The sequence below is a fragment of the Lithobates pipiens genome, unplaced genomic scaffold, assembly GCF_037356315.1.
Source record: "Lithobates pipiens isolate NorthernLeopardFrog02 unplaced genomic scaffold, aLitPip1_a1.2 Scaffold_16, whole genome shotgun sequence".
Classification (NCBI taxonomy): domain Eukaryota; kingdom Metazoa; phylum Chordata; class Amphibia; order Anura; family Ranidae; genus Lithobates; species Lithobates pipiens.
The window spans coordinates 235,692,505-235,719,933 of NW_027507748.1; the positions used below are offsets into that span (position 1 = coordinate 235,692,505).

A 27,429-nucleotide genomic window follows, 5' to 3' on the forward strand; every position below is an offset into this window, starting at 1 on the left:
AGTATCGGTGGCCGCCAGACCAGTTGTATTAAGTGCAGCCGGCCGGCGGTGGTTTGTCCGAATATCCTCACCAGCCGGTATTATCATACCAGCAGGCAGCAGTGCAGCCGCTTTATGGGGGGCCCATACTGATTTGCCTCCTGGACCCTGTCCCCCGGCACAGTCCACCCCATAAGACTGGCGCTACACTATGGGGACTCTTTGTAGGGGACACGGAAGGAGTCTGTTTTATAGTTTCATTACATCCTATACCCAGATACAGCAGGTGGAAGGTTGCAGCATTCCTCTAATTTTATATATTTTGAAGAGATTGATTTGATTCATGTAATTTTTTTCACTTATTAGCACACAATTATTTTTTGGCTTTAGAATATTGATAGATATTCAGGTTTTTATGGACCTAATTATTTTATTTCTGTGTTTGAGCACACCAAAACTGAAAGAAAAAAACATGTACAAATAATGAATTCTTCATAAACTAGGTGTCACTAATTATAATTCTTTTTTCTAAGAATCCCAATTGCAAATTGCTTAGGATCTATTTTTATCCATATTTCAGTCTAATGTCTGATACTATAATTTTGTGTTGGAAAAGTTATTTTGCAGTTGTGGCTTGTATTGTTAACAGCATGTCTCCCTCTAGTGGCCACGCTGTCTAATTTTGTAAGATCCACAGTTTATTTGAAATCTCGTGTTTTATTTATTAGTATTTGTTCACCCCCCCTTTTTAACATTGTTTTATTAGCACTATATAGACTGTGGTGTTCCACCAGAATTCAGGCTTGACAAAGAGGCTAATCATTGAAATGCATCACCCTGCTGCTTGGACTGCCACCTTAACAGATTTGGCACCCCTTCCTCTTAGTGGTGACTCCAAAGGAGTGAGCACTGCTAGCTTGAAATCTAATCAACAGGTCCCATCTTCACAGAAGTGACAGCCATGCCACTGACCACAAAGTGTGGCTTTCCACTGGATTGGTAACCTCTGGCCTGATGTGCACTATCCCAAGGTTCTAACGTGTGAGTTTGCTACTTTGTTTTTATATAATAATTGTTAGTTTTCTATTGCACAAGCTCTATTTTTTTATTTTATCTTTATCGCTGCAGTTTATAAATGCCCTCCACTGTTAGAGCTGCCAGATAAAGTGCATGTCCTCCTCCTGTCTGTGAACAGCTTACAAGTTTGCACAAATCTATTCTGGCAAGGCATTATTACATTGCTCTCTGAGGACACATTAAGTACTCTGCTCTTGTTTTTTTTGTTTTTGTTTTTTTAACTGTGTACTGAACTTCAAATTAAAAAAAAAGTTATCTGCTTCCCATGCTACAGTATCTTCTGTGAACTACATAGCTCTCCCTCCATGGAGAGGAGAGAGGGAGGTATTTGTATTCCAAATCAGGAGAGCATCTATGGGTGGCAATACTGCATCTTCATAGATATTGTACAGTTAGTAGTGGAGCCACCGCCATATGGGCACTATGAGAGCTGAGGCAGAGGATGGCCTGGTCAGGACAATGAGGGTGAACATTCACGTTTGCTCCCTCTTGTGTATGGTGGGACTTTCAATGCTTCACTCCTGATGCTTCATCCTTCCTGTATCTAAGTCTCTCAGTGCTTTGACCTTCAAATGAATGAGCTTGGCTCTGAGGTACTTACAGGTAGTTGCTACTAATTACTTTATGCTGAGGACAGTGGGGGAACAGGGGATGGTTGTGCCTAATGCATTTTAGCCACATTAGTTGCAATGGTGCATTGTTTTACCATTCAAAGTCTATGGTACCCTAAAAAATCTGCCTAGGGACAAATGCTTTTGCGCAACCCATGAAATGTACAGCACTTGTTATAGTGTTGACATGCTTTGTGCTGCACAAAAACTCACATCCCTAGGCAGGTGTGATGGGGTGCCTTTAGGGGTCAAGTCCTGGGGAAAAAAGTGTGGGAACTCCCACCCAAGATTCACTCCCCCACCAAAAAAATAAATAAATGATACACTCATATGCATATATATTTCAAAGAAAATACAGTGCAACATTTATTGTAAAGTGGCAGTTTACAAAAACAAAAGTTAACTTGTCAAACTAACAGAATAATCACCACAAGAACGAAAGGGGACAGCAGAATGGAGGGGGACATGGAGGAAAACTGGAGAGGGACAGCAGCAGAACAGAGGGGGGCAGTAGCAGAATGGAGGGGGGCAGTAACGGAATGGAGGGGTACACAGCAGCAGAATGGAGGGGGAGTGGGGGACTGCAGCAGAACGGAGGGGGAGTGGGGGACAGCAGCAGAACGGGGGGGAAGTGCGGGACAGCAGCAGAACGGAGGGGAAGTGCCGGACAGTAGCAGAACGGAGGGGGAGTGCGGGACAGTAGCAGAACGGAGGGGGAGTGGGGGATAGTAGCAGAACGGAGGGGGAGTGGGGGAGACAGCAGCAGAACGGAGGGGGAGTGGGGGAGACAGCAGCAGAACGGAGGGGGAGTGGGGGAGACAGCAGCAGAACGGAGGGGGAGTGGAGGATAGCAGCAGAATGGAGGGGGAGTGGGGGACAGCAGCAGAACGGAGGGGTAACATGCTCCCTGTAACTAACAAAGTGTGTGTAACACACTAACCTGGAAGTTTGTCAATGACTGGCAGGCGGCAAACTGTCTGGCACTGACTGGGCAGTGGGCACGGGCTGGATCCTTACCAGCAGTAAGTGTAACTCTGTCTGGTGTGGTGTCTGTAGCTGCCTGCTCTTTCTCGGAGGCGCTGCTCAGCCTTGCAACCAGCATATGCAGGACATGGCTGCTAATGGGAACTGAGTTCCTGTTGTGGAAAAAGTACAGGAACTCCGTTCCCATGCGTTCCCGCAGGACTTGAGCCCTGGGTGCCATAGACATTCAATGGTAATGCAGTGCACCATCAAACCTAATGTGTGTTGAAGTGCATTGTTAAAACACATGTATCAATTGTCCTGGGAGTATATATGTCAGTACAATGCTATGGTGTGAGCAGGCCCTACAAAATTGCCTCCCCACTGCTCATAAAATTTGCTGCATACTTATTTTCCTGGTTAAAAATAATATATGCCATAATTCGGGCTCTGGTCACCTAACTGTAGTAATTAGGATTGTTCAATGGAGTATTTATTTTCTTCTTGGGGACTTTGTCATGAGGCCCTCTAAATTCTAGTTACATACATTTGTACATTGAGTGAGCATTAACACCCTGGGACAAATGTGTTATGGACAGGATGAAAATAAAAACAAAAAAGGCACCATTGTGGTCACCACATCTAAGAACTAGTAGACTGCAATAAATTACATTTTTATTTTTTGAGTGTGGATAAACTGTATGTTAACCCTTTCTATGATTAAGGGTCATTGAAACTAGTAGTTTCAGTATTCAGTGGTTAAGGCCCTTTCACACGCGGGTGCAGCGCACTAGTTTCCCATAGACTTTCTATTATGTCCCCCATTTTGGCTTATTTTCTATAAGCGCACCAAAGATGCTGCATGCACGACTTTTGGAGCTCTTTCAGAAAATGCACCAAAAATGTGGTGCATAATAGATGAAAAACCATGGGTAACCCGCATGAAAACCATGGGAGAAGTTGCAACACAGTAGTGTAGTAGTGTGAAAGTGCCCTTAATCTCACTATAACGCTGTGACTAGTTTGCCTATTAATAGCATATATATAAATATGTATTTCCTCCTATTTATTACAAATACAGGCACCCCAAATATGTTGTTTGAAACAGTACTTTATGACCAATAAACCAATGTGTATTATTACTTTTCTAGATATTTTCCATCACTATGGCTAAATAAAGAAAAAGGTGAGACTCCCAACTTCCTCCAAACCACACACGATCAGACTATCCGGCGTACAATCTGCCTGCGTGTGGGCTCCAGCGGACTTTTTTTCCCCCCAAAAGTCCAGTGGACTTAGAAAGTAGTTTTAACTCAAAAATTGTCTCGCAGTCAGGCGGACAATTCGGCCGTCTGTGCGCTAGTCCGCCGGACTTTTGAAATGAACGGACTTTCCTGCACACGGAGAAAAGTCTGTTCATTTTGAACGTGGCTCCAGGTAGACGGGACTAGCGAAGGAGGTCAATGTCGCCGTCTCCATGGGTGAGATTGACACATCGCTGGCCCTGTCATCTGGTATGGACTTAAAGGGGTAGCCCTACACTGAAAAAACGGCGCAGGGGCACCCCCAATGTCCATATAAGACCCTTCTCCGAGCACGCAGCCCGGCCAGTCAGGAAAGGGGGTGGGGAAGAGCTAGCGACCCCCCCTCCTGAGCCGTACCAGGCAGTGTGCCCTCAACATGGGGGGGGCTAACTTGTTTACTAGCGGTGGCCCGGTCTTCTGCCACCGCCTCTCCTTCCAACTTCGGGGGTCTTGTCCCCCTCTACGGTTCTTCTTGCCGGGCCTCCGCTCCTTGAGGAGGAGGAAGCTAGGCATGGAGCATGAGAGGATGGAAGGATGAGGAATGAGCCAGAGATGGAGCATGAGAGGATGGAAGGATGAGCCAGGGATGGGCAGAAATCAGCATTGTGGGCATTTCCAATACAGCCCACAGCGCTGCTGCAGCTGACTCCTTCCTCTCCTCGCACATGGTACCAATCAGTTTGAGGAAAGGGGAAGAGACAAACTTGACATGTTCCAGACACTATGTTGACAACATCACAGACACATCACAGGAAGCAACCTCATTTCACAAAGTGTCAAAAAGGTTAAAAAAGACAAGAGGCTGTTTTGACAAGTCCTTTATTAATCTCTTCCTCTTTCATCTTCTTTCTTCTGGTCTTCCTTCTGTGTAGTTCTTCTTCCTCCATCTTCTTCTTCCTCCGGTCTTCTCGTCCGGCATCTTCCTCAGGCTTCTTCTACGCTTCGTCCTCTGCACGATCCACCTCAGTGGGAGTCTTCCACTGTGCGACACTTCTGTTCTTCTGACACTTCTTATATAATGGAGGACGGGGCCCCCGATGGCCCCACCCCCCTCTGACGCACGGGGACTTCCCTATGGCTTTCCTCATGTTGTCGGGGGGGGGGGGCAGGGTCACCCGTTTATGTAAACAGGGTGACCCCGCCCCCTCTGACATCACCGGGTGGCCCCGCCCTCCGTTATATAAGAAGTGTCAGAAGAACAGAAGCGTCACACAGCTGAAGACTCCCACTGAGGCGGATCGTACGGAGGATGAAGCGGAGAAGAAGCCGGAGGAAGATGTCGGATGAGAAGACTGGAAGAAGAAGCAGAGGAAGAAGCAGATGGAGAAGAAAATGGAGAAAGAACACCAAAGGAAGACCAGAAGAAAGAAGATGGAAGTAGAAGCGGGGAAAGAAGAAGAAATTAATAAAGAACTTGTCAAAAACCATCTCTTGTCTTTTTTAACCTTTTTGACAAATGGTAGGTCCATTACCAATTCACATGGGGGGGCAGGATCTGGGGGTCCCCTTGTTAAACTTGATTATCTGCAATCCGTGCACAGACTTGCATTCTGATGTGATTTTTAGTGAAAGAGGGAAAAGTTCAGTTTTAAGAAGAATTCTAAAACAGGGCAGAAAGGTCTGAAAATGTCCCTGATCTGTAGAACAGAACTGTGCAAAGCTTAACTGCTAATGAAACACGCAATGATGTGGAGCAATTAAGCAGTGCACATGTAAAACTATTAAGAGCTTAAAGTGGCAGTAAACTACCAGAAAAAAATGTGCCTCCCTGCAGTTTAATTCATAATATACTAGTATGCACTGCACTGTCATGGCTCCCAGGTGCTTCCATCTTCACTCGGTCTTCTTTCTTGGTTTGTGGACTCTGGGCATATAAATGGCTAGGGCTGCGATGATGCCAGGGCCCTGGCACAGAGCTCTGGAGATACAGCACGGGTATGACATCCCTTCAGAGCGCATCCACCAGTGATGTCACTGCCTGCATCCTGTGTGAATATCTCCTAAACAGTGTAAGTTTAGGACATATTCACTGTACCTACAGGTAAGCGTTATTATATGATTACCTGTAGGTAGGGCTTTTTTTCTCAGAGAATAGGTGCAGGAACGATCCCTTTTGAGTCACTTCTGGTCTTCGCCCCCCTACCCACTTCTGAGCAACATCCCTTGGTTCCACCCCCTACCCAACTCCCAGCACTACCCAGTTTAGAGACGACAGAACCAAGTATCATTTTGTAGTGATAAGTGATCCACCTGCAGCAATAGACCCTTCCAAGCAACAACAGATTCCCCCAGCAACAATGGACCCCAACAACAAAAGACCCCAATAGCAACAACAGATTTCCCAGCATCAGCTCAGCATCAACAGACTCTCCAGCAACCAGCAACAATAAATTACTCCCTTAACAGTAGATCAATTCCAGAAACAATTGACCCTCAAGCAATATAAGTCCAACCAACAACAATAGTTTCCCCACCAGCAACAATAGACCTCCCCATGAACAATAGACTGCCACGCAAAAACAGATGCCCTCCAGCAACAATAGAAAATCCAGCAACTATAGTCCCCTCCCTCAACAATAGATCCCTTTCAGCAACAACTGACCCCACCAACAATATAAGCCCATCCCCAGCAACAATAATACACCTCTGCCATTCAAAAATAGATTCCCTCCAGGAACAATAGATCAGCCAGTAACCAGCATCAATAGACTCTCCAGCAGCCCTTGTCATTACATACCTTCAGTGCTGGAGATGCCGGAACTGCATTCCCCCACGTCCCCACTGAAAAAAAGCCCTGCCTGTAGGTACAAGTTAAAAAGTGGACTTAACTTCCACTTTAAGAAAATTACTGGAATTGTCTGAAAAATATCCTTCTTGTCTCTTTTGCATCAACACAACACATGACTCTGCAAGAGTTAAACATTTTTACTGTTCTTAAGAGAGAAAGGTAAATTATTCTAATTAATCTAGAAATCCAAATAATTGGTAGATTACAAGATATCACAATTGCATGGAACTACATCCTCTTGTTCTACTTCCCTAAAACATGTTAAGGAGATCGTTCAGATCCCACTCAGAGCAATTATTCCCAAGTTCCTAATCACAGCAGTCATCACTAATTAGTCAACTCATACCAGCCTATGCTGAAGCAGAAGTAGAAAATGAGGAAGCTTATTGCATTGAGAGGGAAGTGGCTCTTAAAGTGGAACTTCATCCAAAAGGGGAAGTTACACTTGTTTGTACCCTAACCCCCTTCACTACTACATTTGGCCCTTTTAGGGAGAGAGGGAGAAGCGGGTACCTGCGGGTCCATTCAGAAAGCACAACGCAGCTCGCACATGCGCAGTAGGAAACTAGCTTCCCATAGTTATGATGTTAGTGCCTGGACCCAAAGCCGATTGAAGAATCAGCTCAGGTGAGGACATCAGTGGATCCCTGGAAAGGTAAGTGTCCTTTTAATAAAAGTCAGCAGCTACAGTATTTGTAGCTGCTGATGTTACATTTCCGGGGGGGGGGGGGGGGGCATAGACTACAGAAACACAGGCAAAAGCCAAATGAGCTCCAGCACAGCTCAACGGCCAAGCACAAACCAAAGCAGCTCAAGCACAGCACAGGTCTGAGCCCAAGCAACAAGTATTCAAGCAGAGGCTGAAACAGAAACAAAGGCTGTACAGGCTGAGGCAGAATCAGAGTCCTTCAAACAAAAAAACAAAAATAAAACAGGAAGCTTTAGCAAATCTCAATCTTGGAACAAACTCAAGAAAAAAAAGTCCAGCGCCTTATTCTGATAGTTACTGATGACTCTAAGCCCTTGTACACACGGTCGGAGATTCTGACAACCAAATCCGTTGGATTTTGTCCATCGGATTTTGTCCATGAATTTGGCCGAAACTGTTGCATACACACTGTCGGACAAAGTTGTCGGAAAATCCGACGTGATTACGTTATTTCATTATGACAGGACTACATTCACGCTAGTAGCCAATAGCTTTGGTGTAGGAATTTGATCTGAGCATGCGTGGCACTTTGTCCGATCGGAATTCTCTACACATGATCGGAGTATGTCCGATCGGAGCATTTTGTCGGAAAATTTTACCAACAAGTTGGAAAACTTGGTCCGTCGGATACTCCGACGGAAACAGTCCGATGTAGACCACACACAGTCGGAATTTCCGACAAAACGGTCCGATCGGACACATTCTGTTGGAATCTCCGACCGTGTGTACAAGGGCTTAGACAGACCCTACAATTTGTTCTAAGCCATAAAGATGACTGCACTTTACACCAGTTCACAGTACATTGACTAGCAGGAGAACCTGTAGCAATTAACCACAACTATCCTGTTTGCCCATCATTTTTAAAAGAAAAAAAAAAGGAGGTTATAAGGTCATCATAAAGGCCGTTACTGCAACTGCAGCTAATATGACCAACCTACACAGTTAATAGAATGTCTATGGACTATCTCGGTACTTATTGACACAGGTAAATCAACAAATGAATTAAAGGATAATTTTTTAATAATACTCAAAAGAAGAATTATACATAAAATATACAGAAACAATTACAATCAAAACATTATAAAAACATCCACCACAACTAAACAATAACTGTCGGGTTTCCCCCATGAAGTTTATGCTGAAGGGTGGTGTGGCAATATTCCTCTACCGGTTTCGCGGTCAAGAACCGCTTCTTCAGGAGGAAAATCTATGGAATAGGCAAATAAAGAGAGGGTATAGCAGAAAACAAAAATATATATAACAAATGAACGGCATAATTAGACATAGATCAAAGTTAGGAGATCGGCTCACCAATACAACCAGTAGCGACAGGTCAACTGGAACCGCCAATTCCCCCAGCGGCAAATGCGGGGCGTATATAGGACCGGCTCTGGTATCAAGAGAGTGGAAGATTAGAGAAAGAGAGAAAAAAATTTTATCAACCGCGGACAAAGGAAAAAACTGGGAGGGGGATATGGTATAAAAGGAAGTGAGAAAAATGGAGCAAAAAATGGGGAAGAAATGGGGAGGGAAAGGAAAAGGGGGGAGGAGGATAAAAAAAGAGGGGGGTTAGAATAAACCCACACCAAAAAGATATTGTCCCCAACATCCCACTCACCAATGAATGTAAAACGGCCAGAGTCTACGCATGGGCGAGCACATGGGCGAGATATACAGGGGTAATCGGAGTCACAGAAGTGCTGAATGAGCTACAGACGTATCAGACATTTCTTCCACTGAATGTTATAAAATTATATCTTCAAGTACAAATTATCCAAGTATCAAGATAGTGGCCACACAGGCCTTCAGCACAATACGAACTGTTGGTGCAAAGAAAAGGATCATCATCAAAAGCCCAATAATACAGCACAATAAAAAAGAATTGTAATCCGATCGATTCAAAGTGTATACGTACCTACCTGTACAAACAATCGCCCATACGAACGCCCAGCGTCACAGTCCCAAATCGCTCAACAGAGGACTGACAAGCAGCCTCTATTTAAGCTCCCCAACCCACATGGCGTACAACAACGCCGCTGAATGGCGGCGTCTGACGTCATGGGGTCAGCCCGTCCACACCACGCAGATGAACATACACACGCAAATGCATGTGCACGTTCGTCACAGGCGTTCGTTGATGGAGGCCCCATAGGGCCAAGCGGACAACGCAAACGCGGCCCACACATAAAGGTGCCGGGCACGCATGCGCACTGACCATCCGGGCCACAAGGGGCGTCCACCAACAATAGACCCATACAGACAAGACTGCACGGGTCAATATAACCACTGCGCAAGTGCGCACAGGCCATATCAGCCAAGGAACAATGCCTAGGCTAGGCCTATGCAAGCAGGGACCGCATCGATAAATGTGAGGTCCCGCCAGGGCGGGCACGCATCCCCCACCAGGGAACCCACTTAAGGGTAGGGCCCCAAAAAATTTGACCCGACAGGCCACTAGGGAAAAGGTGAGCAGAGCTCCTTCACAGCCCACAATGTAAAGTAAAAGTAGAAACGACAAGTAAAATTGTATACACACTTAAACTAATTAAATAACTATAAGATCAAAATTGGAGAAGGGGAGAATCCCCCGCTCCCATACCACAAAAGCCAACAGGCGTAACCCTAGTCCCAGGAATGAGATTTTAAAATCAGGCATAGTCAAAGAATAATGAAGACATGACAGCAAATCATAGCTGACAGTCTAGGATGCCAGTCCCATCCTTCGGGAGTGCCATCCTATAAAAAAGGTTTGTAGGAAATAATTTCATTAAGTCCTGGGGGGAGAGGACACATTGAGTCATTCGATCCACAGAGTTTCCTTCTGTAGGATCGTTCGATCCCAGTCCCCTCCCGTGGGGTTTGGATGTACCACCTCCAGAACCCGGAAGCGGACCAGTGAGGTATCATATCGGTGATGCATCCGGACATGTCTACCAATGGTAGTCAACTTACCGCTTCCGGAATAGTAGACATGGTCGCCAATCCTTTGCCTTAGCTCGCGGATGGTTTTACCAACATAGTAGACCCTACAGCTACAGGTCATCAAATAAATCACACCCCTAGTGCTACAGTCAGCAAACGCACGTGGTATAAATAGCTTGACGTTTGGTAAGATAAATTGTTTGCCCTCCTGTATCCAGGGGCAATGAGGACAATCTCTGCATTTAAAAGTCCCAAAAGGTATAGATTTAGGGATATTAGCTGAACTATAGTGGCTACGAGTGAGATGATCCCTCAAGGAACAGGCCCCCTGGAAGACTAATTCCGGGGTGGGTCTTACATGCTTCTTGAGAATGTGATGTTCTGTTAATATGTACCAGTTATTAGATAAGATAGTTCTTAGTATATTATGATGGGTGGAGTATGTGGTGATAAACCTAACTGAACTAGTGGCAGGGAGTGTTGCCTTGGGGCGATCGTAGAGCAAAGAGCTCCTTGAACACGCAAACGCCTTATTGAACGCTTTTTTAAGAATAGTAGGGGAATATCTCCTGCAAAGGAGCTGTTCCCGAAGAGCATCAGCCTGATTCTTGAAGTCACTATCACGTGTGCAGTTCCTGTGCAGCCGCAGGTATTGTGCAAATGATATACTGCATACCAGTGGCTGGGGATGCACACTGGTAGCATATAGCAAGGTATTACCGGCAGTTGGTTTATGGTAGAGGTCTGTACCAAGAGTACCATCTGGTTGCTTGACAATGGACAGATCCGAAAATGGATCTGGTCATTGTCAAACTTAAAAGTAAAGCTTAGGTTGAATTCATTTTCATCCAATTTATGGATGAATTCCAACAATCTCTCCTGGGTCCCTGTCCAGACCAGGAACAGGTCATCTATATAGCGATACCATAGGAGAATCTCCGTCAAGTACTCTGTGTATCTTTCATCTGAATGTACAAATCTTTCCCAGCCTCCTAGGTATAGATTTGCATAGGCGGGGGCGCAGGACGTCCCCATGGCAACTCCTTGGATTTGTAATAAAAGCTGGTCATTAAAGGTAAAATAGATTTTGGTCAAAATACATTTTTGGAGTGCCAGAATAAATTCATTCAGGGGTCAGGTCGTTGTGTCTTGCTCATACAGAAAGGATCCAGCCATCAGACCCCCCGCTCATGGGGGATACTAGAGTACAGAGCCTCAATATCAATAGCCATGAGCAGATCTTATCTAATAACTGGCACATGTTAACAGAACATCACATCCTCAAGAAGCATGTACGACCCACCTCGGAATTAGCTTTCCGGAGGGCCTGTTCCTTGGGGGATCGTCTCACTCGTAGCCACTATAGTTCAGCTAATGTCCCCAAAACTAGACCTTTTGGGACATTTAAATGCGGAGATTGTCTTCGTTGCCCCTGGATACAGGAGGGCAAACAATTTACCTTAGAAATTAGAAAGTGTGCAGTTTAAGGGGTATATATCGCAGGGTGACACTGAGAGCAACCCGGTAGTAATGTGCCAACATCCCGATATTAATTGCGAGAGAAAGGGTACTAGTATTAAGAAAGGGTACTAGTATTAAGTGGACTTTGAAAGGCACATAGGTACTAAATCTAAAAGGTAATAAAGATTTTTTATTAAGTATTGACAAATTAGCAACAATTTATCAATTGCATGTACAAAACATAGAAAAAGTTCATTATAAAAAATAGTGCTAAAATGGCCCACACTCCCTAACCATTAACAATCTCCAAAGAAACTCGTAGTGGGCTATAAACTACAAAAATACAATGCAATACAAAGCCATAAATTCCAGCAATGAATATAAAGGGTAGATTCAAAATATGTTGGGTCTTGTCACAGGAGTGTTGTTAGGCGTGTGGGTCCAAATTATAGTTGTCCTAATGGCTTGCTTCTTCAGGAGATCACACTAGAGAAATATATAGATATAAATATTTTTGCACATTACAACATAACATCCATTTTAATACAAAATGAATCATCTAAAGACGCTTAACAACAATAAAAAATGCAGATACTCAAAAATTGCCCAGCAACCTGGATGTAGCCACAATGGTGGACGGGAAGGGGAACCGCCCCCTAAGGTACCGGGGAGTGAGGAGCAAAGTGAGCAAATTGGAGTGTCCATAAAGCCAGTCCGCATGCATAGACAGTGCAAAAAGCACCGATAACATCTTTAGGCATGCGTTGCTTATATAGGCTTAAACGAGATATACAGTCTGTAAAAATTAGATATAATTAAATGTATATATGTATACATCAGACATCATAATTCATAAATACCTAAATATATCAATTAAAAAATCTTGTACGTAGAACCTAAAAAGTACTAGAAAGGTTTTTGCATATCTTTGAAGTATCTAACCGTAGGGTTATAAACAACAGAGAAAAGATAATATATGTAGATGATTGTCAGCTTGCTGGTAAGCAAGTAATTAGCACTAAATTGGTATCAACAAGGGAGGGTCAATTAAAAGTCCACATCGCCATTTACGCCCCTAGTGCAGGAGTTAGGAATCAGCAGGTATCAATCAAATAGTAGAGTGTAGTTGGCGAAAAGCTCAAAGACACCAGGAACAAATTGTCCACATATATTGAGATCTAGGATGAAAATACAAACAAACCAGAGTTGTCCAAACTGCCAACAAAATAAACAAACAGCCTCCATACAGAGTAGAAATACAAATAGAATGGTTCAAGCCCAAGCTTATTCAATCTCAGGTAGTTAGACACCAAAATTATGGCCAATTACCTCCTATGGGGGAGCGGGAGAACATGCAGCGATCCGTTCATTGTATATGCCTGACAGCACTGCACCTATGGCGTCCTTCAGCTGGCACTGAGCGCCTAAATAGGAGACTCCAGCTGTGGGCGTGCTGCTCAAGGCGGAGTCATGTTTATACGGCCCGGCCGAAAGCTACTGCTCATGCGCCGATCGGCAGGCATCGAATGACGACGCCAGAATGAAGCCACAACAGCAGCAGAGACAGGGAAAAAAGCCCAGGGAACACAGGACGTGACCCCCGATCGGTGTCAATCGCCGGAGATCCGATCAAAAAAGAGGAACGGATATGTGGCACAGATATGACCACATCCGCCCACCAAATGCCCCAAAATCTACCAGACACCCAGTGGGCGCAAGTCCCAATATGCAACGGCCAGCGCCGCAACAAACCAGGGCATGAGCAATATGTAAGTATGTACAGAAGAAAGAACATTATAAAAGTTTGCAAGATACCCTGGCATAACCCAAACTGTATCATTGTGAAACACAAAAATAAAAGTAAAATTACAGCAGCAAGATCACCAGAAAATTGACAGTTGAATCATCAACATTTACAGTTGGCATTGTACCAGGAGGGCCATAGGTACCAAAGGTGTGTAACGGAGGAGTGTTTGGTCGTAGTACTGGCCAGGGGAGGGCTGGCAGCCTTAGGCTTGTGGGGCAAGTCCAGTCAAGTGGCCCATTGACACCTTGCCAACCAGCCGCTGTCGTTATACGGCGGCAGATTGGCTCCCCTGCTACGTGGCGATGCCGGAGCAGATGCATGTGGCTGCGATATCCGCCGGCAACTCATGATTGCTCCTGAGAGAGCCAGTCAATGTAAACAGACAGATCCCCGTTCTGACAGGGGAGTTAGAGAGAGATCTGCTGTTCCTAGTGATCAGGAACAGCGATCTCTCTCTACTCCCAATCAGTACACCCCCCACAGTTAGAAACACCTCCCAGCGAACAAAATTGACCCCTTGATCGCCCCCTAGTGTTAACCCTTTCCCATCTAGTTATATTTATACAATAGTCAGTGGCTATTTTCAGCACTGATCACTGTATAAATGTCAATGGTCCCAAAAAAAGTGTCAAAAGTGTCCGATCTGCCCACTAAATACTAGGGATGCACCGAATGGGTTTTTTGGTGCCGAAACCGATACCGAAAATGAAAATACACTAGGCCGAAAACCGAAACCGATACCGAAACAGCACCGATACCGAAAATGACTGTTTTTAAAAAATATTTTTATACAGGAGGTGGTTAGAGACTGGGGACATGGTACAGGAGGTGGTCAGAGACTGGGGACATGGTACAGGAGGTGGTCAGAGACTGGGGACATGGTACAGGAGGTGGTCAGAGACTGGGGACATGGTACAGGAGGTGGTCAGAGACTGGGGACATGGTACAGGAGGTGGTCAGAGACTGGGGACATGGTACAGGAGGTGGTCAGAGACTGGGGACATGGTACAGGAGGTGGTCAGAGACTGGGGACATGGTACAGGAGGTGGTCAGAGACTGGGGACATGGTACAGGAGGTGGTCAGAGACTGGGGACATGGTACAGGAGATGGTCAGAGACTGGGGACATGGTACAGGAGATGGTCAGAGACTGGGGACATGGTACAGGAGGTGGTCAGAGACTGGGGACATGGTACAGGAGGTGGTCAGAGACTGGGGACATGGTACAGGAGGTGGTCAGAGACTGGGGACATGGTACAGGAGGTGATCAGAGACTGGGGACATGGTACAGGAGGTGGTCAGAGACTGGGGACATGGTACAGGAGGTGGTCAGAGACTGGGGACATGGTACAGGAGGTGGTCAGAGACTGGGGACATGGTACAGGAGGTGGCCAGAGACTGGGGACATGGTACAGGAGGTGGTCAGAGACTGGGGACATGGTACAGGAGGTGGTCAGAGACTGGGGACATGGTACAGGAGGTGGTCAGAGACTGGGGACATGGTACAGGAGATGGTCAGAGACTGGGGACATGGTACAGGAGATGGTCAGAGACTGGGGACATGGTACAGGAGATGGTCAGAGACTGGGGACATGGTACAGGAGGTGGTCAGAGACTGGGGACATGGTACAGGAGGTGGTCAGAGACTGGGGACATGGTACAGGAGGTGATCAGAGACTGGGGACATGGTACAGGAGGTGGTCAGAGACTGGGGACATGGTACAGGAGGTGGTCAGAGACTGGGGACATGGTACAGGAGGTGGTCAGAGACTGGGGACATGGTACAGGAGGTGGTCAGAGACTGGGGACATGGTACAGGAGGTGGTCAGAGACTGGGGACATGGTACAGGAGGTGGTCAGAGACTGGGGACATGGTACAGGAGGTGGTCAGAGACTGGGGACATGGTACAGGAGGTGGTCAGAGACTGGGGACATGGTACAGGAGGTGGTCAGAGACTGGGGACATGGTACAGGAGGTGGTCAGAGACTGGGGACATGGTACAGGAGATGGTCAGAGACTGGGGACATGGTACAGGAGGTGGTCAGAGACTGGGGACATGGTACAGGAGGTGGTCAGAGACTGGGGACATGGTACAGGAGATGGTCAGAGACTGGGGACATGGTACAGGAGGTGGTCAGAGACTGGGGACATGGTACAGGAAGTGGTCAGAGACTGGGGACATGGTACAGGAGATGGTCAGAGACTGGGGACATGGTACAGGAGATGGTCAGAGACTGGGGACATGGTACAGGAGATGGTCAGAGACTGGGGACATGGTACAGGAGGTGGTCAGAGACTGGGGACATGGTACAGGAGGTGGTCAGAGACTGGGGACATGGTACAGGAGGTGGTCAGAGACTGGGGACATGGTACAGGAGGTGGTCAGAGACTGGGGACATGGTACAGGAGGCATCCCCCATTGCAGCCAGTGTGCCCCATTGCAGCCAGTGTGCCCCATTGCAGCCAATTGCAGCCAGTGTGCCCCATTGCAGCTAGTGTGCCCCATTGCAGCCAATTGCAGCTAGTGTGCCCCATTGCAGCCAATTGCAGCTAGTGTGCCCCATTGCAGCCAATTGCAGCTAGTGTGCCCCATTGCAGCCAATTGCAGCTAGTGTGCCCCATTGCAGCTAATTGCAGCCAGTGTGCCCCATTGCAGCTAGTGTGCCCTATTGCAGCCAATTGCAGCTAGTGTGCCCCATTGCAGCCAATTGCAGCCAGTGTGCCCCATTGCAGCCAATTGCAGCCAGTGTGCCCCATTGCAGCCAATTGCAGCCAGTGTGCCCCATTGCAGCCTGTGTGCCATTTTGCAGCCAGCATGTGCACTGTGTGCAGGGAAGAGAGCCGCCTCCGCCGCCTGTTTGATAATAGCGCCGGGAACATCACAGCTTTCATTTCAATTGCTGTGTGTTCCCGGCCGTGCGCCGTCACACGCAGCCCCTCCCCCTTGTCCGGGCACTTTGATAGACAGATCATCCATCCAATCCTGCGGATGATCTGTCTATCTAAGTGCCCGGACAAGGGGGAGGGGCTGTGTGTGACGGCGCACGGCCAGGAACACACAGCAATTGAAATGAAAGCTGTGATGTTCCCGGCGCTGTTAACAAACAGGCGGCGGAGGCGGCTCTCCTGCGCTATACACCCCCATGATGGGCGTCACCAGGGGCGGAGGGAGGAGGGCGGGGCCCCGCCCCCCACCCAGGCCACGCCCCATTTTCGGCTCCATTATCGGCCGTTTTTCTCTTTCGGCAAATTGCCGAAAAGGGCATTTTCGGCCGATATGTTTCGGCGGCCGAAATTTCGGTGCATCACTACTAAATACCGCTGATCACAGCCATTACTAGAAAAAAAAAACATGTAGAATACATATTGGCCTAAACAGGAGTCTCCAAACTTTTCACACAAAGGGCCAGTTTACTGTCCTTCAGGGTTAGGGGGGAGGCGGACGGCGGTCAGTGTGAGTAGAAAACTGATGAAGAAATTTATTTTTTGGGGATATTTATTATAGCAAAAAGTAAAAAAAAAAACATTTATTTTTCAAAATTGTCGCACTTTTTTTGTTTATAGCACAAAAAATAAAGACCGCAGAGGTGATCAAATACCAACAAAAGAAAGCTCTATTTGTGGGGGGAAAAGGCATACATTTTATTTGGGTACAGTGCCACACCACCGCACAATTGTCAGTTAAAGCGATGCAGTGCTCCATTGCAAAAAATGGCCTGGTCGGGAAGTTACTAAATCCTTCAGGGGCTGAAGTGGTTAAACCACAGAATCAGCTCACCATCACCAGTGCCCATCAACTCAGTCTCACCAGTGCAGCCTGATCAGTGCTATCTCACCAGTGCAGACAGTGTCCATCAGTGAAGCCTGATCAGTGCCCATCAGTGAAGCCTGATCAGTGCCGTCTCACCAGTGCAGACAGTGCCCAGGCATCAGTGCAGCCTGATCAGTGCCAATCAATGCAGCCTCACCAGTGAAGACAGTGCCCATCAGTGCAGCCTGATCAGTGCCCATCAGGGCTACCTCACCAGTGCAGACAGTGACCAGGCATCAGTGCAGCCTGATCAGTGCTAACTCACCAGTGCAGACAGTGCCCAGGCATTAGTGCAGCTTGATCAGTGCCCATCAATGCAGCCTAACCAGTGCAGTGCCCATCATCAGTGCAGCTTGATTAGTACCCATCAGTGCAGCCTGGACTGTGCCTGTCAGTACAGCCTGATCAGTGCTGTCTCACCAGTGCTTACAGTGCCCAGGCATCAGTGCAACCTGATCAGTGCCCATCAATGCAGCCTCACCAGTGCAGACAGTGGCCGTCAGTACAGACAGTGACCAGGCATCAGTGCATCCTGATCAGTGCAGCCTCACCGGTGCAGACTGTACATATTAGTGCAGCCTGATCATTGCCGCCACATCAGTGCAGACAGTGCCCAGGCACCAGTGCAGCCTGATCAGTGCCGATCAATGCAGCCTCACCAGTGAAGTGCCCATCATCAGTACAGCTTGATCAATGCAGCCTCACTAGTGCAGACAGCGCCCAGGCATCAGTGCGGCAGAATCAGTGCCCATCAAAGCAGGATCACCAGTGCAGTGCCCATCATCAGTACAGTTTAAATGCCCATCATCAGTGCAGTTTGATAAGTGCCCATCATCAGTGCAATTTAAATGCCCATCATCAGTGCAGTTTGATAAGTGCCCATCATCAGTGCAGTTTAAATGCCCATCAACAGTGCAGTTTAAATGCCCATCATCAGTGCAGTTTGATAAGTGCCCATCATCAGTGCAATTTAAATGCCCATCATCAGTGCAGTCTGATAAGTGCCCATCAATTCAGCCTCACCAGTGCAGTGCCCATCATCAGTGCCCATGGAATGTGAGGGGGAGGGGGTCAGCTGGGGGTGTGTCTGGGTCTATCTCACAGCCAGGTCCTTGCCTTGCACAGTCTCTTCGAGGTGGGGTGAATAATCTGTCACCTCTTCTCTGCCATTCCTCAATCCAGAGCTCGGCTCCAGTCCACAACCGATCATGTCACGTGTTACGTGACGCACCGTCTCCCCTGGCATGTCATATGCCCCAGGTAAGCCAATAAGAAGGCTTACCTGTAGATACTGGAAATATCTGCATGTGCACCGTTTAGGAAATTTTTACTTGTGCAGTTGCCAGTGACATCACCGGCGCATGCGCTCTGGATGGATCGGCATACCCGTGCCATTCCTTCAGAGCCCTGTGCCAAAAACAGTGATGTCATCATGGCTCAGCCATTCAAAAGGACCGGAGCCTGCAAACCAGGATGGAAGACTGGATGAAGATGGAAGCCCTGTCGGGGTAGAGGACTTACATTTTAAGGTAAGTTTCACATAATGTGCTAGTATGTGGTGCATACTAGCACATTATAACATTGCCTTGCAGGGGAAAAGTTTTTTGTTTGAGTTCACTACCAGTTTAAGATTTGGAGCTGTACCTAGGCCTGTACTTGGTTTAAAATGATTGTAAAACTTTTTTTTTTAAATAACAAACATGTTATACTTGCATGCTCTGAGCAGTGGTTTAGCACAGAACAGCCCTGGTCCTCCTCTTCTGGGGTCCCCCACCAGAGCTCTTGGCTTCGTCCTATTGCCAAGTGCCCCCATAGCAAGCTGCTTGCTATGGTGGCACTCATGAGTGCTCGATTCTGAGCTGCACTCTGTGTCCATTAATGCAGAGCGTTGCACAGTCTCGCCCCCCAATCTCTTACTGGTTGCAATTGATATCAGCAGAAGCCAACGACTTCTGCTGCAGCCTCTCTGTCCAGTGAGGAGAAAGCCAAGATAGATGCTGCTCTTGGGCACAGAACTGGATCAATTTCGGGCTCAGGTAAGTATAGAGGGAGGTTAGCCGCATACAGGTGGTTTGCATTAGAGATGGATGAACTTCCGACAGGATGTTCCGCGTACGCGGGCAAAAGTTCGAACCGCAAAGTTCGCGGTGGGCCCCATTGACTTCAACGGCAGGCGAACTTTAAAAACCTACAGGTCATATTTTCAGCCACAAAATACTTATTAGCTGTGCCCACATAGTCCCACCACATGGCCACTGACATAACACATGTATGAAGTGAATCTGGGATCGACAACTACAAGCATTCTTTTTCTATCTGTGAAATTTTGATAATTCAGGATTCAGGAGCGCATGAAGGCAATGGAGGAGAGGAAAGGTCAGGGTAGGCTATGAAGAGGGTGCAGGAGATGATCACCAGCACCGTGATATAGAGCACTGACACCAGCACCGTGATAGAGTGCGCTGACACCAGCACCGTGATAGAGTACGCTGACACCAGCACCGTGATAGAGTGTGCTGACACCAGCACCGTGATAGACTGCGCTGACACCAGCACCGTGATAGAGTGTGCTGACACCAGCACCGTGATAGAGTGCGCTGACACCAGTAACGTGATAGAGAGTGCTGACACCAGCACCGTGATAGAGTGCGCTGACACCAGCACCGTGATATACAGCGCTGACACCAGCACCGTGATACAGAGCGCTGACACCAGCACCGTGATATAGCGCACTGACACCAGCACCGTCATATAGCGCACTGACACCAGCACCGTGATATAGCGCACTGACACCAGCACCGAGATAGAGTGCACTGACATCAGCACTAATACCAGCAACTCGCTGCTGGGACCCAAAAATATGACACCGCTCAACCTCTTCAAACAGGAGTGTACGGGCATATAGTACGGTGTGCTTTTTTTGTACAAGGAAGTGAGCCAAATGTAGAAAAAAGGTCTATGTGCTCGATTAAATAAATAGTTCATAGAGATGTACATGGTCTACTGGTCATATGTGTTGAATTCTTCCGAGATCCATGCCTCATTCATTTTTAGAAATGTGAGGTAGTCAACACTCTCGTGAGCTAGGCGAGTGCGCTTATCGGTCACGAACCCTCCTGCTGCGCTGAACGTCCTTTCGGACAGGACACTGGACGAGGGGCAAGCCAACAGTTCCATTGCAAATTGGGCAAGCTCTGGCCAGAGGTTAAGCCTGCCCTCCCAGTAGTCCAGGGGTTCATCACTCCTCAGAGCGTCCACATCGGCCGTTAACCCGATGTAGTCGGACACCTGTCGGTCTAGGCGTTCCCTGATGCTGGATCCGGATGAGACCTGTCGATGGGTTGGCTGAAAGAATGACCTCATGTCAGAAGTCACCAACACATCTTCAAACCGGCCTCTTCTTGCAGGCGCAGTTGGATTGGTACCCGCAACTCTTTCTCTGGGAGTGGGAATTCCTCCTCTGCCAGCGCACGCAAAAGCAGAATGCAGCATTTCTTGAAGCAAGGCCTGGAAGTGCTCCATTATGACAGCCCTCTGTGACGGTGGTAACATTTCCGCCAATTTGTGTTTCTACCAGGGGTCTAAGTACGTTGCCACCCAGTACTGGTCCTTGACCCTTATGCTTTTTATACGGGTGTCCCTGTTAAAACAATGGAGCACGGAGGCCCCCACTTACACTAAACTAGAAGTGGTGTGGTGGCCTGGCTCCTGCTCATCATCCAGGATAATGTCATCCTCCTCGTTCTCCTCTCTCCATCCACGCACAACAACAGGGATCCCAGAAAGATTTAAAGCATGCTCTTCTTGCTCCTCCTCTGACTCCTCCGGCACCATCCTCTTCTGACTCCTCTTCAGACTCCTGTTGTTGACTTGTCTCAGATAGAGTAGCCACCCCGGGAATTCATCCAGCATTGCGACTTCCTCATCTTCCTGCTCCTGCTCCTCCACGGCTTGATCAATGAAACAATGCAATACATGCTCCATAAAGAAGGCATAAGGTACCATGTCACTGGCGCCATGGCTGCGACTGACCAGTTTGGTGATCTCATCAAATGGCCGCAGAAGTCTGCATGCGTCACACATGAGCAGCCACTGGCGCGGTGAAAAAAAACCCAGCTCCCCAGAACCTGTTCTGCCGCAGAGTTCATACAGGTAAACGTTAACTGCCCGTTTCTGCTGGAGCAGCCTATCAAGCATATAGAAGTTCCATCGCGTCGGGCAATCGCAAATAAGACGTCTGACCGGCAGATTGTGTCGCTGCTGAATGTCAGCAAGGCGAGCCATGGCCATGTAAGATCTTCTGAAATGGGCCGAGAGTTTTCTTGCCTGCTGCAAGATGTCCTGGACCCCAGGGTATTTAACAACGAATCGCTGCACGACCAAGTTTAAGACATGTGCCATGCATGGCACGTGCGTAATTTTGCCCTGTTTCAATGCGCCAAGCAGATTGGCACCATTGTCACAAACCACTTTACCAATTGTCAAATTGAGCGGTGTTAGCCACTGATCTGCCTGTGAACGCAAAGCTGAAAGGAGTGCAGGGCCAGTGTGGCTCTTGGCTTCCAGGCACAACAGATGCAGCACAGCATGGCAACGTCTCACATGGCATGTCGAATAGGTTCTGGGAGCTTGGGCGGCTCAGTGGAAGAGACGCTAGCAGCAGAAAAGGAGGAGTCAGCCGAGGAGGAGAGGGAGGAGGATGGAGTAGGAGGAGGAGAAGAAGAGCCAGGCCTGCATGCAATACGTGGTGGTAAAACCAAATCTACACGGGTGCCACGGGTTACATGCTTGACGGCTGTCAGAAGGTTCACCCAGTGGGCAGTAAAAGTGATATACCTTCCCTGCTGCGTGTTTGCTAGACCACGTGTCTGTGGTCAGATGTATCTTGGCACCGACACTGTGTGCCAGAGATACATTCACTTGCCACTGAACATGGCCATATAGCTCCGGGATGCCCTTCTGTGAGAAATACTTCCTTTCTGGGACCTTCCATTGTGGCCACAAATTTTCAAAAGGCCTCTGAGTCCACCAGTTTATATGGCAGTAGTTGGCGGGCTATCAGTTCTGACAAGCCAGCCATCAACTGTTGGGCAAGAGGGTTATCCGGCTTCATCATTTTTTTATGCTCGAACATTTGGCCCACGGAAGCCTGCCTTTTTGCAGAAAAAATGTGAGGATGGCGTGATGGAAGGTGGAGTGGAGGACAATTGTGAGGAGAGAGGAGAAGGAGAAGTAGAAGACGAGGCTGGATGGTGAGAGCCTGGAGTGTGACTTTTTGTGTTCCGTGGCTCCCACTTGGCTCGGTGATGGCAGCTCATGTGCCTTCTTAAGGCGGTCGTCCCTAGGTGAGTGTTGGGCTTACCGCGACTTATGTGTTGACTGCAAAGATTGCAGATGGCAACACTATTGTCAGCAGCGGACACGTTAAAAAAATCCCACAATGCAGGGCCATGTGCCGGCGTTCTGGGAGAGCCAGATGTGACCGTACATGGTTGATGCCTCGCTCCTGATACATTAGCAGTCTGCTTTGTCCCTCCTGTGCAATCTAAGTTTTGCCTGCTTCTCCTCCCTATCTGCTGGTCCATATCTCCCTCTGAACTCCCCTCCTCTTCCTCTCTTGTGGGCACCCACATGACATCACTAGACCCGTCATCATCGACGTCACCTTCCCCACCACTATAATTACAGATCTCGGAGTAGGCAGCCACAGCGGGGACCAACCTCCTCCTTGGGCTGATCTGGGTACTGTCATCAGACTTCTGAGTGGCGGTTGTTGCTACCTCCTCTTCCTGATCCAATGCCAAGAGTGGCTGCGCATCGGAAATGTCTTGATATGGATCAGAAAATAATTCCTGTGACTCAAGCGGAAGGTATATGGTGGTGTTGGTGGTAGTGTCTTTGGGGGTGCACATAGCAGAGAGTGAAGAAGAGGGTGCAGATCGAGAGTATAAGGAGGGTGCAGAAGAGTAATGCCGCGTACACACGTAGCGGACTATCCGGCGGACTTAGTCTGGCGGACTTCCCGCCGGACTGTCCGCCGGACTTTCCGAACGAGCTACTTGCCCACACACTGCACTTTTTCAGCGGACTAATACAGCGTACTAAGTCCGCCGGACTATCCGCGTACTTGTGAAATGAACGGACTCGCCCACATACACGGAGGAAAGTCCGCTCATTTTGAGCGCGTCTCCAGGTAGCCGGGGCCAGCGAAGAAGGCATCGATGGCCCCGTCACCTGGTATGGACTTAAAGGGGAACCTCAATGCCGAAAAAATTGGCGTGGGGGTCCCCCCAGGTCCACATCAGACCCTTGTCCGAGCACTCTACCCGGCCGGCCAGGAAAGGGGGGGACGAGCGAGTGACCCCCCCTCCTGAGCCGTACCAGGCTGCGTGCCCTCAACATGGGGGTTGCCCCCACCCAAAGCACCTTGTCCCCATGTTGATGAGGACAAGGGCCTCTTCCCGGCAACCCTGGCCGTTTGCTGTCGGGGTCTGCGGGCGGGGGGCTTATCGGAATCCGGGAGCCTCCTTTAATAAGGGGGCCCCCGGATACCGGCCCCCCACCCTATGTGAATGAGTATGGGGTACAATGTACCCCTACCCATTCACCTGTAAAAAAAAGTAAAAAAAAACACAACACACAAGGGTTAAAATAGTTTATTGCACAGCTCCGGGGGTCTTCCGTCTTCGGGGGTCTTCTCGCCGGACTCCTCCGCTATCTTCTGCTAGCTCTTTTGCTAGCGGAGGAGCCCGGCTTTCTTCTTCGCCACCGCCCTCTTCTTCCGACTTCGGGGGTCTTGTCCCCCTCTTCGGTTCTTCTTGCCGGGCCACGAGCCTTCTTCTAGCTCTTTTACAGGCGGTGGCCCGGTCTTCTGTCGCCGCTGTCGCCGTCTTCTGTTCTTCTGTTCTTCTCTTCAGATGTTGCCTCGTCGCTCTCTCTGCTCACAATGACGGGAAGGCGGTGCGCGGCGACTTATATAGGGACATCACCGGATGATGTCCCCACCCAGTATGATGGCACAGTCCCAGCATCCTCTGGGACTGTGACATCATACTGGGCGGGGACATCATCCGGTGATGTCCCTATATAAGTCGCCGCGCACCGCGTCCCATCATTGTGATCAGAGAGAGCGACGAGGCAACATCTGAAGAGAAGAACAGAAGAACAGAAGATGGCGACAGAAGACCGGGCCACCTCCTGTAAAAGAGCTAGAAGAAGGCGGGCCGGCCCGGCAAGAAGAACTGAAGAGGCAGGGGTGGACTGACCAGTCGGTCACTCGGGCACCGCCCAAGGGCCCGAGGTCATTAGGGGCCCGGTCTCGGCCACTTGAAGCGGCTGTGCCCGTATCACATGCCTCCATCCCTCCCGTCCGTCCCAGGTGATGTCACAACTCATACAGTACAAGCACCTGGGACGGACGGGAGGGAAGGAGGGGCCGGCGGGGAGCAGCGCGCTGTTATCACTATTGTAATCGGCATGATCGCGGCATGTGATACGGGCACAGCAGAAGAGTGGAGGGGCCGGCGGGGAGCTGCACCGTTAAAAGTATTATAGGCATCCGCCGGTAAGTGAAGCATGGGCCTGCCACAAATGATGAGGGGGGCTGCGGTATAGATGCATGGGGCCCCAGATCCCCCCAACCCACAGTGTCCCCCTCTGTGAGTGCCCACCGTGTGTGAGTGTCCCTCTGTGCCCCCCTGTGTGAGTGCCCCCCCGTGTGTGTGTTTGTGTCCCCCTGTGTTTGTGCCCCCGTGTGTGTGTGTCCCCCTGTGTGTGTGTGTGTGAGAGAGTATACCCCTGTGTGTGTGTGAGAGTGTATCCCCCTGTGTGTGTGTCCCTGTGTGTGGTGTGTGTCCCCGTGTGTGTGTGTCCCCCTGTGTGAGTGTGTGTGTGTGTGTGTGAGTGTGTGTGTGAGTCCCACTGTGTGGAGTATGTGCGTGTCCCCATGTGTGCGTGTGTGTGTGTGAGAGTGTATCCCTCTCTGTGCGTGTGTGTCTCCCTGTGTGGTGTGTGTGTGTCTCCCCCTGTGTGTGTGTGTGTGTGTGTCTCCCCCCTGTGTGTGTTTCTCCCCCTGTGTATGTGTGTTCCATTGTGTGTGTCCCCCTGTGTGTGTCCCCCCCCCCTGTGTGTGTGTGTCCCTGTGTGCGAGTTTCCTTGTGTGTGAGTGTGTCCCCCTGTGTGTGTGTGTGTGTGTGTGCGAGTGTCTCTCCCCGTGTGTGTGTCTCCCCCTGTGTGTGTGTGTGTCTCCCCCCGTGTGTGTGTCTCCCCCTGTGTGTGTGTATGTGTATCCCCCTGTGTATGTGTGTTCCATTGTGTGTGTCCCCCTGTGTGTGTGTATCTCCCCCCCCGTGTGTGTGTGTGTCCCTGTGTGTGAGTGTCCTTGTGTGTGAGTGTGTCCCTGTGTGTGTGTGTGTCCCTGTGTGTGTGTGCGAGTGTGTCTCCCTCTGTGTGTGTCTCCCCCTGTGTGTGTGTGTGTCTCCCCCTGTATGTGTATCCCCCTGTGTATGTGTGTTCCCCTGTGTGTGTCCCCCTGTGTGTGTCTCCCCCCGTGTGTGTGTGCGTCCCCGTGTGTGTGTGTGTGAGTGTGTCCCCGTGTGTAAGTGTGTCCCCGTGTGTGTGTGTGTCTCCCCCTGTGTCTCCCCGTGTGTGTGTGTGTGTGTGTATCCCCCTGTGTATGTGTGTTCTCCTATGTGTGTCCCTCTGTGTGTGTGTGTGTCTCCCCCCTCTGTGTGTGTGTGAGTGCGTCCCTGTGTGAGTGTATCCCCGTGTGTCCCCGTGTGTGTGTGTGTGTGTGCGCGTGCGCGAGTGTGTCTCCCTGTGTGTGTGTCTCCCTGTGTGTGTGTGTGTGTGTGTGTGTGTGTGTGCGTGTGCATTCTCCCTCCAGTTTCCCCCTGTGTGCTCCCCCCGTGTCTCCCTGTGCAGGTGTGGCGCCCAAGGGGGCCCCATTAGTTGTCAGTCCGCCCCTGCAAAGAGGGGGACAAGACCCCTGAAGTTGGAAGAAGAGGGCGGCGGCGAAGAAGAAAGCCGGGCTCCTCCGCTAGCAAAAGAGCTAGCAGAAGATAGCGGAGGAGTCCAGCGAGAAGACCCCCGAAGACGGAAGACCCCCAGGGCTGTGCAATAAACTATTTTAACCCTTGTGTGTTGTGTTTTTTTTTTACTTTTTTTTACAGGTGAATGGGTAGGGGTACATTGTACCCCATACTCATTCACATAGGGTGGGGGGCCGGTATCCGGGGGCCCCCTTATTAAAGGGGGCTCCCGGATTCCGATAAGCCCCCCGCCCGCAGACCCCAACAACCAACAGCCAGGGTTGTCGGGAAGAGGCCCTTGTCCTCATCAACATGGGGACAAGGTGCTTTGGGGTGGGGGGGCCACGCGGCCCCCCCTTCCCCAAGGCACCCCACCATGTTGAGGGCATGCGGCCTGGTACGGCTCAGGAGGGGGGGTGCTCGCTCGTCCCCCCCTTTCCTGGCCGGCCAGGTAGCGTGCTCGGACAAGGGTCTGATGTGGCCCTGGGGGGACCCCCACGCCGATTTTTTTCTGCATTGGGGTTCCCCTTTAAGTCCATACCAGGTGACGGGGCCAGCGACGCCTACTTTGCTGGCCCCGGCTACCTGGAGACGCGCTCAAAATGAGCGGACTTTTCTCCGGGCGGGAAACGTCCGTTCATGTCAAAAGTACGGCGGACTGGCACACACACACGGCCGGATTGTCCGCCGAAATGCGAGTCCGACGGAAAGATTGGAGTGCAAAACTACTTTCTAAGTCCGCCGTACTTTTGGGTAAAAAAAAGTCCGCCGGAGGCTACACACGGGGGGATTGTCCGGCGGACTTGAGTTTGCCGGACTTTTCCACCCAATTGTTTGATCGTGTGTACGCGGCATTACTTTATACAGACACCATCATTCCTATGTCACAGAACTCACAGGAGAAGAGAGGGGAGGAGGATGAGGAGGAGGGTTCTGGCACTTTCATAGGCTTTGAAACAGAGGAAGAC

The 27,429-nt window shown here is 49.2% G+C and overlaps 1 protein-coding gene and 1 long non-coding RNA gene across 9 annotated transcripts in view; both read right to left on the minus strand.

Annotated features, from left to right (window-relative positions):
* The window catches only part of LOC143982457 (zona pellucida sperm-binding protein 3 receptor-like), a 633,312-nt gene that overhangs the window by 429,368 nt on the left and 176,515 nt on the right, over positions 1-27,429 (minus strand). The gene's annotated exons all lie outside the window — the stretch shown is intronic.
* LOC143982460 (uncharacterized) lies at positions 8,430-10,612 on the minus strand. The gene is made up of 2 exons (XR_013274457.1): positions 9,050-10,612; positions 8,430-8,821 (listed from the first exon to the last, which is right to left on the minus strand). It is a non-coding gene; the product is annotated as an uncharacterized LOC143982460 (long non-coding RNA).